Consider the following 13,349-nt stretch of genomic DNA (forward strand, 5'->3'; position numbering starts at 1 on the left):
ATACCTTTCCTATAAGAAGTGCTAAAAGGACTTCTTCAATCTGAAAGAAAAAGATGTTAATGAACAATAAAAAATCATATAAGGATATTAAGACTCCCTGGTAATAATCAGGATACAAAAATAATACTCTATTGCTGTAACTGCAGCATATAAGTCACTTGTACATGCAGCTTGAGCAGGAAGACCAAAAGATAAACCTGTCAAAAACAATAGCAACAACTTTTTGAGAGATAGTATAAAAAAATATGGATGGAAATGACAAAAATGTAAAAGTAGGGGGAGGAGTTAAAAGGTAGAATTTCTATTAGACTTCTCTTTGCTTGGTTATGTGTTTGTAAGAAGAGTTGTCATAAGTTTAAAATAATTCGTTATAAAATGTCTTTTGCAAGCCTCATGGTAACCTAAAATCAAAAATCAGACAACAAATAACACACAATAAAATAAAAACCAAGAAATTAAACACACTACCAGAGAAAATCACTTTCAGCAAAGAAAGACAAGAAGAAAGAAAAGACCACAAACAAGCAGAAATAAAATCACAACATGGCAGGGGTAAGTCCTTCCCTATGAATGATGACATTGAATGTGAACAGACAAAACTCTCCAAAGATGTAGTGTCTTTGGAGTGTCTGAGGAGCAGCCATACTTCTATCAGACAAAATACATGCAAAAACAATTAGACAAAGAAGGTCTTATAAAATGACAAAAGGGTATACAGGAAGAGGATATAATAATTCTAAATAGATACACACTCAACACTGAAGCACCCTGATATATGAAGCAACTATTACCAGAGCTAAAGATAGACTCCAATACAATGGTCATTGAAAACGTCAGTACTCCACTTTCAGCATTGGACCGATCATCCAGACAGAAAAACAACAATGAACTGGTGGAGTTAATCTGCACTACAGACCAAATGGACCTGACGGATATCACAGAACATTTCATCCAACAGCTGCAGAACTGATGCTTGTCTCCTCAGCTCATGGATCATTCTCAAGAATAGATCAAGAGACACACACACAAAAAAAAATTCAAAAACATTGAAATCATACCACACATTTTTCTCTGACTAGAGTAGAATAAAAGTAGAAATCAATAAATTTCTTTGAGTAAGAAGTTGAACATTCAAAACTTTCTAGATCTTTCAACTCATTTATTAATTAATGACTCCATGGTAGAATATTTCATTGTTGCAAATGCATCTCTTTTCCATCTAGTGCACTTACAGACATTACAAAGGATTTGCACTGGAAACATTTCAGGTCAGTGCTAACCAAGCCTTCCTAGGTAACAAGTGCCTTGGACTTGAGCTAACTCTGTCACACCAAATAGCTGATGAATTGGTAGGACATCTAGATATACACAAAGCCCTAGAGGTATCTGGCTGTGACTTTTAATCTTTCTATTGTGGACAGCCCTGTTAGTGGCTGGCAATTTCTATTTAAAAAATCAATTACCATTTCTATTTAAAATATCAATTACCTTCCTATTATATTTAGAGATGGGTAAAACCTTATATAGTTATTTTTTAATCTCCACCCAAAAAACTGAATGTTAAAAGAAAGCTGCACCTTCAAGGTCCAATTCTTCCAGCTGAATAAACTCATCCTGTTGACCGAGACTCTGAGGAAGTTTAAATATAAGTACCTGAAAAAGAAAGAATGGAAGGCAAACAATGTTAAAATGAAGAAAATTTAGAGCACAAGACCCTAGAATGTTTTCTTGCTAGTGGGAACATAAGATGCTTATATCATTGGACTGAAATGGAGTAAAAGATTATTTCCCCACATCATAGTGGAAGAAACAATAAAATGAGTGCCCCTCGGCTATCTAACTCCAGTGATTTTTTACATGTGAAAAGATCAGAGCATCCTAAAATGATAGTTGGGGCTCTATTAATCATTTAGCTTTTTGACAGATGAGGAACAAGCCTGGATACAATAGGCAATTTTCCCAATATAGGTCACTGGTAACAGAGCAAGCAGGTAGCCCGGGAGGAACTACTAGGAGTCTACTAAATGCACTTTCCACCTCATAAGCTACAATTTACTAAGTTAAGTATTACTTACTAAGCAAGGTTACAATGGGAAGGAGCACATCCTCTTTTCAAGGCTGCCTTCTATCTTTTGCTAAATTAATCTTTCTTTAAGTCAACCTCACCATTGTGCATTACTGAATACCATGAATACATATGAATATATATGCCCCTGTGTATGAACAAAGGTATGCGTAAATTGGTAGAGGACAGGGTTCTGGCCTCTACTTTTCTACTTTCTCATTTGTTCAATAATCCTCTGATTTTGGCTTCCACCTCCACCCTTCTGCATTCTCTGAGGTTACTACTAACTTCAATCTACTAGGATTCTCTTCGTCCAAATCCTCCTGGATCTTTCTCTTCCATCACTGTGGATCATCCTCTTTGAAACTAAAAGGGCATCTAGGAAGGAACACTCCCTGTGTGCAGCTACTAGGGGACCATTCAGTGCACCACACTAGTAATGCAGTGTCTGGGTCTGGTTAACACAGACTCACTAGCAGAGTCTGGATGCTATGGTGATAGGGAGTTAGCAAGGCATGGTTATCTATGAGGCTGTTTTCTATTACTTCATGTGTTGGCTTCAGTTACTGACAGGCTTCAACCCATTCTAGTAGAAGAAGGTATTTCCCATCATTAAGTCATTTTATGCTTTGCTTGGGCTGTCTCCTCCAAGAATCTGAGTCCAGACTTTTAAATTAAAATGGAAAAGTGTTTTCAGTTATTTCTTCCATGTACAAAAGCATCAGGCATTGTGGTTTCTTTATGTCCGAGTTACTGGGCAGATAACATTGACTACTTAACTTCTTCAGATCAGGAAGAAACTTGGAAATTTAGAATTATTTATTTAATATACATACTGTCTTTCTTTTTTTTATTTCTACATATACATGTATTTATTAGGCTTCCATTTTTTTGCCTTCACAAAATTAAAAAGTCCCAAAATTCAACAACAATAACAATGTTTAAGACCAGGACTAGAAACAAAAACCTCACAAAGAACAAACGAACATAAATACAATCAGAAAAGGAATTAGTCAATTGCTACTTCAAAATATTAAGCAATAATAATGATGATGATGATGCAAAGAAGGCAACATTCACGTTGTCAAACAAGAGTATGTCTATTATAGAACACTTCGACTCTGAGAAGTCTTAAAAAATAGACAACTAATATTTACAAATAAAAACAAAAGATAATTTCGAAAAACAGATCATGCCAAATCTCATATTTTCTCCACTTTTGATATCAGGTGTACCCAGATCAAGTAGAATGATTTTGAAGTATTTCTTCTTTTTCTATTGTCTATGAGATTTGGTATACACACTTACTTTCTTAAGTTTCTTTGGCCCTGCTACACCTACCCCAGCTGGGAACAGAAACACATTTAACCATTTTCAACAGGACTAAATCTATTCCTACAGGAATAAGGAGGTATTCTAATGGGGCTGCTAACACTTTTCCACCTGAAGACCAGGTTATAACCTGATCTAAATACTTGGGTAAGTATTTATTCTGTTTTCCTTTTTATTTCCCATCACCAACCTGGAAAAAAAAAACATAACAATATTGGAGACAAGCTGGGAAATTCTGCCTCTTCACAAAACTGACACAAACCTTGTCACACCAATAATGTATTCAGCAGCCCCCAGTTAGCAATGCAAAAATGGTCCCTGGGTTCAAGGCTATGATACATTAGACTACAATTTGGCTAGAGTTTCTCTCTCTATTATGGAGAACAAATGCATTTTTGAATGACTCAAAGAAGAGGTCAGACTATTACTTAGGATGGGTAAACTCAAAAAGGGTCAGGAAAAGAAAAAAAAGTTCAGATAAGCCCCTGGAAAGTATGTATGTTCTTTGAAGTCTAATCTCATTTTTACGTCTCTCTCTTCATTTTCAGGGCAGGAAACTTGGCTGCCATCTGGGTCTCTATATTTGACTTGTGAGATTTCAGACAGTCCTACATCCCTTCTGTCCCCAGTTACTCCACCTATGGCGTGTAGAAAATGCAACCTCCCTTAGACCGTGGGGTACAGTGAAAAGTTGTTGTTGTTGTGATTGATGGTAGATGTTTATTGCTTAAAAGATGGAAATCTGGCCAATTTCCAAGAGCTATGAGATAGCTGGGTGACAGTGGGTTTTCTTCTAAGCATACCACATTGCTACATAAAATGAAAAAAAAATGCCTTTGTGCTTAAAGCTTTTTTGTCTTTTCAGTTTCTTTCCTTGTCTGTTTCATATACAGGTGCTTGTCAACAAGGAAATCAATTTAAGTTCTTTACTGAGGAGCTCAAGTTCCCACTTCCCACCACCAGTTAAGCAGTACATTTAGAGAGAAAGCAAATATGCCTTAAATATTCTTAACCAAACCCTACAGCACTACACACTATTTGCAGTCGACCCTGTCCTAATTAAACTAGGTAAAAGGCGGATTGGAAAAATCATACAATTACATGAAAAATCAATCTTGCCCATTTTGACAGGCTTTGAGTACACTGGAAGAAATCATGACTGAAAATCAACTTTTCTGTGTGTGTGTTCACATATTTTCGTACATGTGCTATAGGGGAACCAGCTTCTAAGTCGGGGCAATCCTTGTCCATGTTTGCCGGCAGAAACCTGGTAAGACATGGGAGGGCCAGGGTTAGCCCTGTCTGTGAACAGCCTCACAGTCATCAGGGCAAGTCTTGGCTGTGCACCTTCAGCCTACACCGAGTTTCTTTTACTTGAGAAACAGTCACAGTCCATCTGCTGTGCAAATACACAAATACAAAACCATCACCCGTTTCATTAGGAATTAGCCCCCACCAGGATACAACAGTCCTTTCACCTTTAAGGTGAGGAATGAATGTTGTAATTGTCCACTGGGCTCCTGACTGAGGCCTTTCCTGGACAACAAATGGAGTCCGCCTTGGCTCCAGGAAGCCACTGGGCCAGTGGTACCCCAGTAAGTTCTGTACCCAGGGCCAAAACAACATTTGCCAATTCCCAGCCTTCCTTCTGTTATATCCTCAGCTAATCATTTTCTACAACAACGGGGGACTCACACTCAGTAATGAGAACTGAAGACTCTCATGGAGGTGAGATCACTCACCACTTCCAAACATCCAGCACATCTATACCAGTTCGTGGGAAGTAAATTGCCCCTCGGTGTCATTCTCAAGGCTAAAGTTTTCACATTTAGTTTGTAAACCATAAACTTCCTAAAGTATCAGGCGGAATTTTGTATTATTCATAATTATAATCATCAAGTATTACTTTTGCCACTAGGGAAAGAAAAAGAATGTTCTCACATTTTACACGACTCTGCTCCAGGCTCATGCATGGCCAAAGGCATTGAAGAAGGGCCTCATATAAGTGTGTAAGATACTGCTGGAAGGGACTAAAAATCCCTATAACAGTGATTCTGTCTGGGAAGAGACTTGGATACTGGAGAAAGGGACTCCTCTAAAATGCCCATCATCAGTGATGGAGGGAGAAGCAGCAGAAAGGAGGCAAGTACTATTATTTTGTGAGAGATACACATTTTGTTTTAAAACAAAGACACGGCTCTAATTTCAGACATAGGCAAAAGCTTCCTAATTGCATTATTTTAAAAAATCAATCTGGCTATTGGGAAAGGTCAATTCTAATAGTCCAGAATGTAGATCTGGAACTGTCTCATCAACCTACTCTATTTTCTCCTTCTCTGACGTGGTCTGGAGTAGTTTTTTCTCTCTGTCTCTAGTGGACTCATCCATAGAAAAGATACAAGATCCCACGCTTACCCTGATGGGTATCTGTTCTTCCTGCTACTAAGTATGTATTCTCCTACCTAACTCTCTCAATCTTTCTTATTACGGTTTTCATTCATTAAAATTTATCTATTTTTCCTTTCTTCTCTAATAACATTTATTGAGTACTTACTATATTCTCTCCTTTCTTTGATTTATTGAGTGCTTATTAGGCATCAGGAACTCTCCAAAGCACTTCACATGTGCTATCTCCCTTAATCTTCAGAACAACCTTCTAAAGTACCATTATTATCTCCATATTGCAAATGTGAAAGGCAAATATTAGGCAGATGAGGTACTGACATCACACACCTAGCCCAGATCTGCCCACTACGAGCCCCCCTTTATGACCTTACCTCATTCCTTAATCTTTTTATTCAGTTTCATTTTTTGCAAATTTCTGTTCGTTCTCTAATGCGCTCATATTATTTACCTTTTCCCTGACCTTGTGGTGTTATCTTTTGTTTTCTTTGCTGAGGTCCAATGTACAAATAGGGAGTTAATTTTTAAGGCCTCCTTTCTTGCTACTCAGACTCATGCTGAGGCCACGGCCATAGCAACAATAACCATGGGCTGTGTATTTGGAAAGGAGGCGATTTCCTACATATACTTCAACCTTGTCAGTGCATAAAAATGGTGCTTATCCCAAAAGTGAACTGTGAGCTGTTATCAAATATCTTTATAAAGTAGTGGGATGAGAGGGCATGTACTTGACTACACACCAGTGTCTAGCTGGTGTTGATAAGGTAGGAGAACACAGAGTTTTCTTCTTAAGAAATGGAACTTTCATACTTGAGAGTCAGGCAAACAATATTCTTCCACGAGCAAATGCTTATATTTTTAATGCCAAAATATCAAACTTCGCAAAAATGTTAAGCATAAAACAGCATTCCACTATACACGGGCTCTCGTTCTATTTACTTCAACTATATTTTTGAGAAGGTTGTTATTGTTGTTATTATTTTATTATCATCGTCATTATTCAATAGCCAATAGGGGAGAAGGAGAACTTAAAGGGAGAAGACTAAAATTCCCCAAAGAAAACTTCCTAAGTTTGTAAGCCTTGTTTTTAAAATAAGCAAGCTTTGCTCCTACCCTTATACCTTAGGAACTAAGAAAGACAACAGGTGGTCCTGGAACAAGAGAAAGGCAGGTGTAGGGAGAACTCATTTTTCAAAAGGCTACCAGGCGTCCTCAAACTGCGGCCCGCGGGCCACATGAGGCCGTGTGAATTGTATTTGTTCCCGTTTTGTTTTTTACTTCAAAATAAGATATGTACAGTGTGCATAGGAATTTGTTCAGAGTTGTTTTTTTTTTTTTTAAACTATAGTCCGGCCCTCCAACAGTCTGAGGGACAGTGAATTGGCCCCCTGTTTAAAAAGTTTGAGGAGGCTAAACTGAAGAGATGAAAAGTATTTCCGTCTAAAGATAGACAACATGCGTGGACGCAGACACACCACACGAACCTCCTTTACACCAGAAGCCTTGGCCTGCAGAGCCGGTGGCAGCCACTCCCTTGCATGACATCACTGCATCTGGGATAACAAGCGCTGGAGAATTCACTTCATGCGACCAACTATGACAGAAATTCATCCCTGCCCCTGCCCACCCTTTTCTCAAAAGCAAGCCAAGCTTACATAGCGCTGCGCTGCTCGGCCTGTAACGCATTCATTAAACAGGGCGATTGGCAATGGTTTCCTATGTTTCTCATTATTTAAAAAGAACAAGTTAATCTCCCCTTTGGGGGGCAGCAGGGAAACCGCGATCCTCTTTAAGAGCTCTTTGCTCAGTCCTCTCCTGTTGACAGGTCTGCTTTCATAATTTTATTGTCATGGCTTTGGAGCAAATTTTAGAGAGGTAGAGTAAGTTGATGGAAGGGTGGAAATGAGAAGGAAGATGGGGCTGGAAGACAGTAGGGGGGCGAGGGAAAGAAATCAAACTGCCTGATGGATGGCGAGCCTTTTATCAGATACGTCTCCTTTCCTCCTGGAGTGCCTATCATATCACACAAACTGCTCCTGAAGAGCCCTCCATTTACCCTCTCCCCTAATTAAATGTGCACTTCATTAATGTAAATTGGGGGTTTAATGCTCTTGTTGAAATTCTGAAGAAAGTGCTATGGCCTTGCGAAATGCTTAAGCATCATTGCAAATTAGATTAGGGACCAAGAAAGGCAGTAAAATTAGAATGATAATGGCCGATGTGGCTTCCTGACAGGCATGACTATTCAGGGATCAATGGAAGGGAGAACAGTTTCCCGAGCCCAAAGTGAAAGGCAGGGACAAACGTCAGCCTACAGATGTGGCTTTTGGAAGCACTTTCAATTAGTTTAATTTGGTAAATGGTGGGGATTTAGAGGCTCTCAGCCAGTCATACAAGACAAGAATACATTGAAATGTTTTTCACTTGTTAACATAAAATAGGATCGGCTTTAGATTTGCATTTCTCAAACAAGAAGATGGAGTGGGGAGGGCTGGGGAGGAGGGCAGGGAAAGTTTCCAAAGTGTTTTACCAACTCTGCTTTTGAAAATGGAAATGACTTTTATAAGCTCGGACTGAAACCTTCCCAAGAGGGGAAAAGGGGAGAATAAACGTACCCCTTCTGGCCTTAAATCCTGAACACATCAACGCGCAGCTGAAACAGGTTGTCAAGAGCCGCGGTGCGGGTGGGGGAGGGGAGCGGGCCGTGAAATACACTCAAACCCATTCATCATTTTTTAGGAGAAATGTTTTTCATCTTTAAAAAAGAAAATTGCTACTTCTCAGCTACAGCACCTCTTTTACTACCTCTGCTCAAAAAAGAAAATTAATCAGGTTTTTAAGTGTGTCACGAAAGAGGAATATTCACAACTCTGTCTCACAAATACCCGCCCGCCCCGGGCACACGCGCGGGCAGCTGCGCTCCGGGGCCCAGGGCGCATCAGCGGCCACTCCGCGCGCTCCCCGGGCAGCTACTCCGGAGCAAGGCGCTGGTTTCGCCGGTGCTAAGCGCGTCTTTTCCTTTTTGTTCCCTCCAGCTAACTCCGCCCCACCCCCAGCCCCCTGGTGTCTTCGCTGGAAAATAAATTGGCACTCATCTGGTGAGTGGGGACGTTTACAGACCGGACAGCTTCTGTGCACAAAGACCTCCTTCAGATGTTCACATTTTGACTACAGGTCCCTCCTTGTGTTCCCAGAACGCTGTCAAGCTCGACTTGGACCCCCTCCCTGCAGGCGTCTGCGTCTTTCATGAGTGAAGAGGAAGGAGATGATGCGTCAGAAGCTGCGGTCAATATTACCAGGTCCCCAGGGGCTCCCAAAGCCGGTTCAACCTGGTGAACTGGCGCAGCGATTCGCCTCCCAAGTCCTAGCGTTCTTCTCGCCGCTTCACCAAACGTTTGCTAATAGGCTCGCCTCTCTCCCCTGCTGCGTTAATATCGTGAGTCAGCTGCAAGCAGGGAAATTGACAAAACCCCCGGTGAAAGACGAGACCACGCGTCGGTAAAGGAAGAGAGCGCTCACCACGGGCAGTGAAAACAAGCCAGGGCAATGGTCTGCTCAGAAGACAGTCTGCCCTGTTAATCAACTGGTGGCTCGCGGTTCTCAGCGTCACGGTGAGGATGGTAGCAGGTCATTGGTGTTTCAGGCAAAACCACGATTTATGGCTTGTAGAAGGCCTCATTCATAAAGGTTACTTGTCTCCCACAAAACATCCAGGAGAGAAGCAGGAAAAAAAGTTCCAAGTAAATGATTCCAATTACATTAATAATATCTATCCTAATAGTATTTATACGGTTCTTTGCTGTTTTCCAAGCACATGGATAAAGGTAACTCACTTGATGTGTAGCAAGATCTTCAGAGATAGGAATGAATCATTCTTCATATTTTATAGATGAAGAAAATAGGGTACAGAGGTGACCAGTTACTTTCCCAAAGACACAGATTTAGTAAGTGGCAGAGGAGAAATTAAAGTCTTCTTTTTCTAATAACTTTAGTGTTGTCACACAAGGGATAGATCATGATTGTGAAAAATTTGCATATTAACACAGAAATGTACAAAGAAGAAAGTAAAGTACACACCACTACTAAAAGCATCTTGCAAACATTCTTTTGCGTATCTTTCTTTGTTTATAGATAGGTGAATAGTAATCACAATATTAAATAAAGTAACTCACGAATACCGAATTCTTAACCATGTGCCGGCTCTCTTAAATATTGTTTGCATTTACTTCTCAGGACAACCTTGAGAGGTAGATATAGTTTACAGATGAGGGCAGTGAGGCTAAGAGAAGTTAAGTAATTTGGCTAAATCCACCCAATTATGAATCTTCCTTACAAGAATGCCATAGTGAGCATATAAGTAGGTAACTGGCTTTTTCACACAATAATACGTCATAAATATTTTCCATGTATGTATCCCATCATGTTTCATGGCAATATATATACATATATTCATTGTATATAAACATCGTAAGTTAATTAACGAGAGTCCATCCTCTGTTGATGGACTCTTAGTGCTTTTTTGGTGCTGTTATTTTTTTCTTTTGTAAACCATGCTATGATGAAAATCCTGAGCGTACCTTCTTTGAAAGGTGATCTCCTTAGGATTAGTTCCAGACAGGAGAAGTGAAGCAAAACTCAATTCTCCACTCCTATGCTTCACTTGAAGAGCAAAACCAAACACAAGCAAAAACCCCTTCAGGCCTCCTGCTTCCCGGTCTCCTGCCCTCACCTTGCTCCCTCTCAAGCATCTCAGATAAAGCCTTGATAATGGGCATCATATAAACTCATTAGCTGATGGGCTAGAGGCTTTCAGGTTTTGCACAGAGAGGTGGCTTTAAAGTGTGTTTCTAATTTGTGATCATTGCTTCAAGTAAATCCCTATGTAGAACGTTTCTGCTGCTCTGGGCAGAGAATGTCCTACGGGTATAGTCCAGCATGACAGCACTATGAGATGAGACAGAAGGAGCCATTTTCTTCCTGCCCATCATTCCAAACATTTGACTGGACAGATACTATGGAAACAACACCCGCCCCCTCCCAGATCACTCTATGCCCTGGAGAAACTCACGGACACGTGAGACAGAAACATGAAGGGGCAACTACAGAGGAATATGATACCTGCGGTGATAGAAATAGTCATGTGATTCTCAAACAAACTCTGCCCTCAGCCCAGTCTGCTCCACTCTGAGGTCTTCCAACAAAGAAGACAGCTGGAAAACCCCTCAAGGAGGAGCTGGATTTGCTCAGGCCATGGAGGATAGACAGGTGCGGGACCCACAGCTCTGGTCAGGGAGCCCTGGCCTGGTATCCACTCCCTGCAGACCCTGTGGCCCTTCCTTCTGCTTGCCCCTAGGCCAAAGGGTGGGCAGTAATGATTTCCCACCTATGACTTCAGAGTACTAGACTATTATTTCCAAAAATCTTCCCCTGTCCTTTAATAAACGCTCTTCAGATTACCTAGTTTGGCATGAAATCTGTTTCCTGCCAGGGCTATGGCTGATTCAACACATGTACATAAAAGATTGAACACAATTCTACAGACCTCCCTGCCACTGTCCCATTCCAACACTCAGCAAGGAACAGGAAGAAGAATCCAAGCTCCAGAAGAAATGCGTAGCACTGGAGATTGGCCCCATTCCCTTGTTGGCACAATGATCTCAACAGGACATTTCTCTTCTGGCGCCAGTTAGAAATGTTCAATTCCATTTAACTTTAATCTGCAATAAATGTGCCTAATTTTATTTTTAATTTCCTAAATAGATTGATTTGGCAAAGCCACTTCACCAGCTCAAAGGTTAAATTCCTGATTGAAAATGCTAATATCAAATTCATTTTCTCAAACACTGATTTTTTAACTGTATGAAATTATACTTTTTAAGATAAGAATCAGAGAACTGTAGAGATGGTGGATTTGGTAGACATGAACCCAGTAGGTCTGACTAAGTTAAAGGTCTTGCCCAACAAGACACAGCTTGCTAGTGAAATCCTTTTACTCCACTAGAACCTGGAATTCTCAGATGAAGACAACTATTATCTGTCCTAGAAAAGTTTTGTCCTCTAAGAACGATTCTTCCTAGTTTGTGACACACTTCCTCCTTTGGCATTTAAAACACTCTTAGATATGATCTCAGTTTTACTAGCTACATCTTGTAAAGATAAAAAAAAAAATAGATAAATCAAAGAGTAACATAAGAGACGGGAAATAGCAGTTGCTTCCAGAGAGGGAAAATGAATGACAAGGAGAAGTGGGAAGGAGATTGCTTTTAACTGTTCCATTTATAACATTTGAATTAAGTATCTATTTGAAAAAGAAATCATTTTGTTGGGAACTTAGAACAAAAATCATTTGAGTTCTGTTTAGCAGAGAGATACTGTCCCCTAGCATGTGTGATGGAGGGAAGAGAAAGGCAGAGTCCCAAACTGCGTCCAGACTCCACGAGTTTCTTGTCTTGTGGAGGAGACAGAAATATGCAGAAACCATGAGGACTCCTTGAGGGATGTGTGAAGCTGCAGAGTACAGAGTGATCAGAAAGGAAAGATGGAAGGTCGTCACTCAACGGGGCCTGTCTGCGTGGCACAGTGACAGATGGTTAGAACTGGGGAAGGATTTGCCAGGTGGAAGAAATTGTGTCATCAAAGGCTGGATGGAAAAAATGGAGGACAGGAACAGCTGGCTTCTGCTCACGCCACAGTGAATGAGAACAGGCAGGAATCCTCAGCCCTCCCGATGCCCAGCTTGAGGACACCCAACACTTGTCATGAAAGCCCTATTTGTAATAATTATGCTTTGTGTGAATGTGACATCTTAGTGTTTAAAAGATCTTTTTAAATAAACTATTAAACATTAATAGTTTATGACTTATCCCCACTATCTTGAAGAAAACAGCCAAGAGAAGACAGCAAGTTGAATGGAATTTGAAAGATAACGCAGTCATTTTACAGATGAGGATGCTGAGGTCCATGGAGGAGAGTGAGGTTTAATTAGGAACACAGCCAGAGACTTCAGAATTCTGTTTGCCTCACACATGTAGGGGTTAGAACCAAATCTGTCCGCTAGCCAAATGGTGACTGCATTGGAATTTAGAGGGCACAACAAATGAGCATTTGACTTGTACACACTTATTTTCTTCCTGAATTCAGAAAATAAGTACATGCAAGTCAAATGACCATATGTTAGCCACCTCCTGGAAATATATTTGGGAACAAAAAGATGTTTTCATGACTCCCATTAGCGTTAACAAATTGGTTTTTTGTTTGCTTGGTTTGTGTCCTGTAAGCACTGCTATTCACTCAGAAGCTTCACAACTGTCCGGTGATTGTGTCCCCAAGTCTGGATATGGCCTGGAGAGGATAAAGCCGCCTCTAACAATGGGGCAAGTCAGAGGTCTGCCTGGTGGCTGCCTAAGCTACCATTCATTCAGAGAATACTTGGCAAGAAGAGGCTACTAAACGTTTGAAGGTGTGGCTTTAAAAGAGAAAAATCAAATGCATTTTAGAGGACCATCGATAATATAAAGCTAATGCAGTCAGGGCTGCCGTATATAGCAAG

This window comes from Nycticebus coucang, chromosome 1, assembly GCF_027406575.1.
Source record: "Nycticebus coucang isolate mNycCou1 chromosome 1, mNycCou1.pri, whole genome shotgun sequence".
In the NCBI taxonomy this organism is placed as follows: domain Eukaryota; kingdom Metazoa; phylum Chordata; class Mammalia; order Primates; family Lorisidae; genus Nycticebus; species Nycticebus coucang.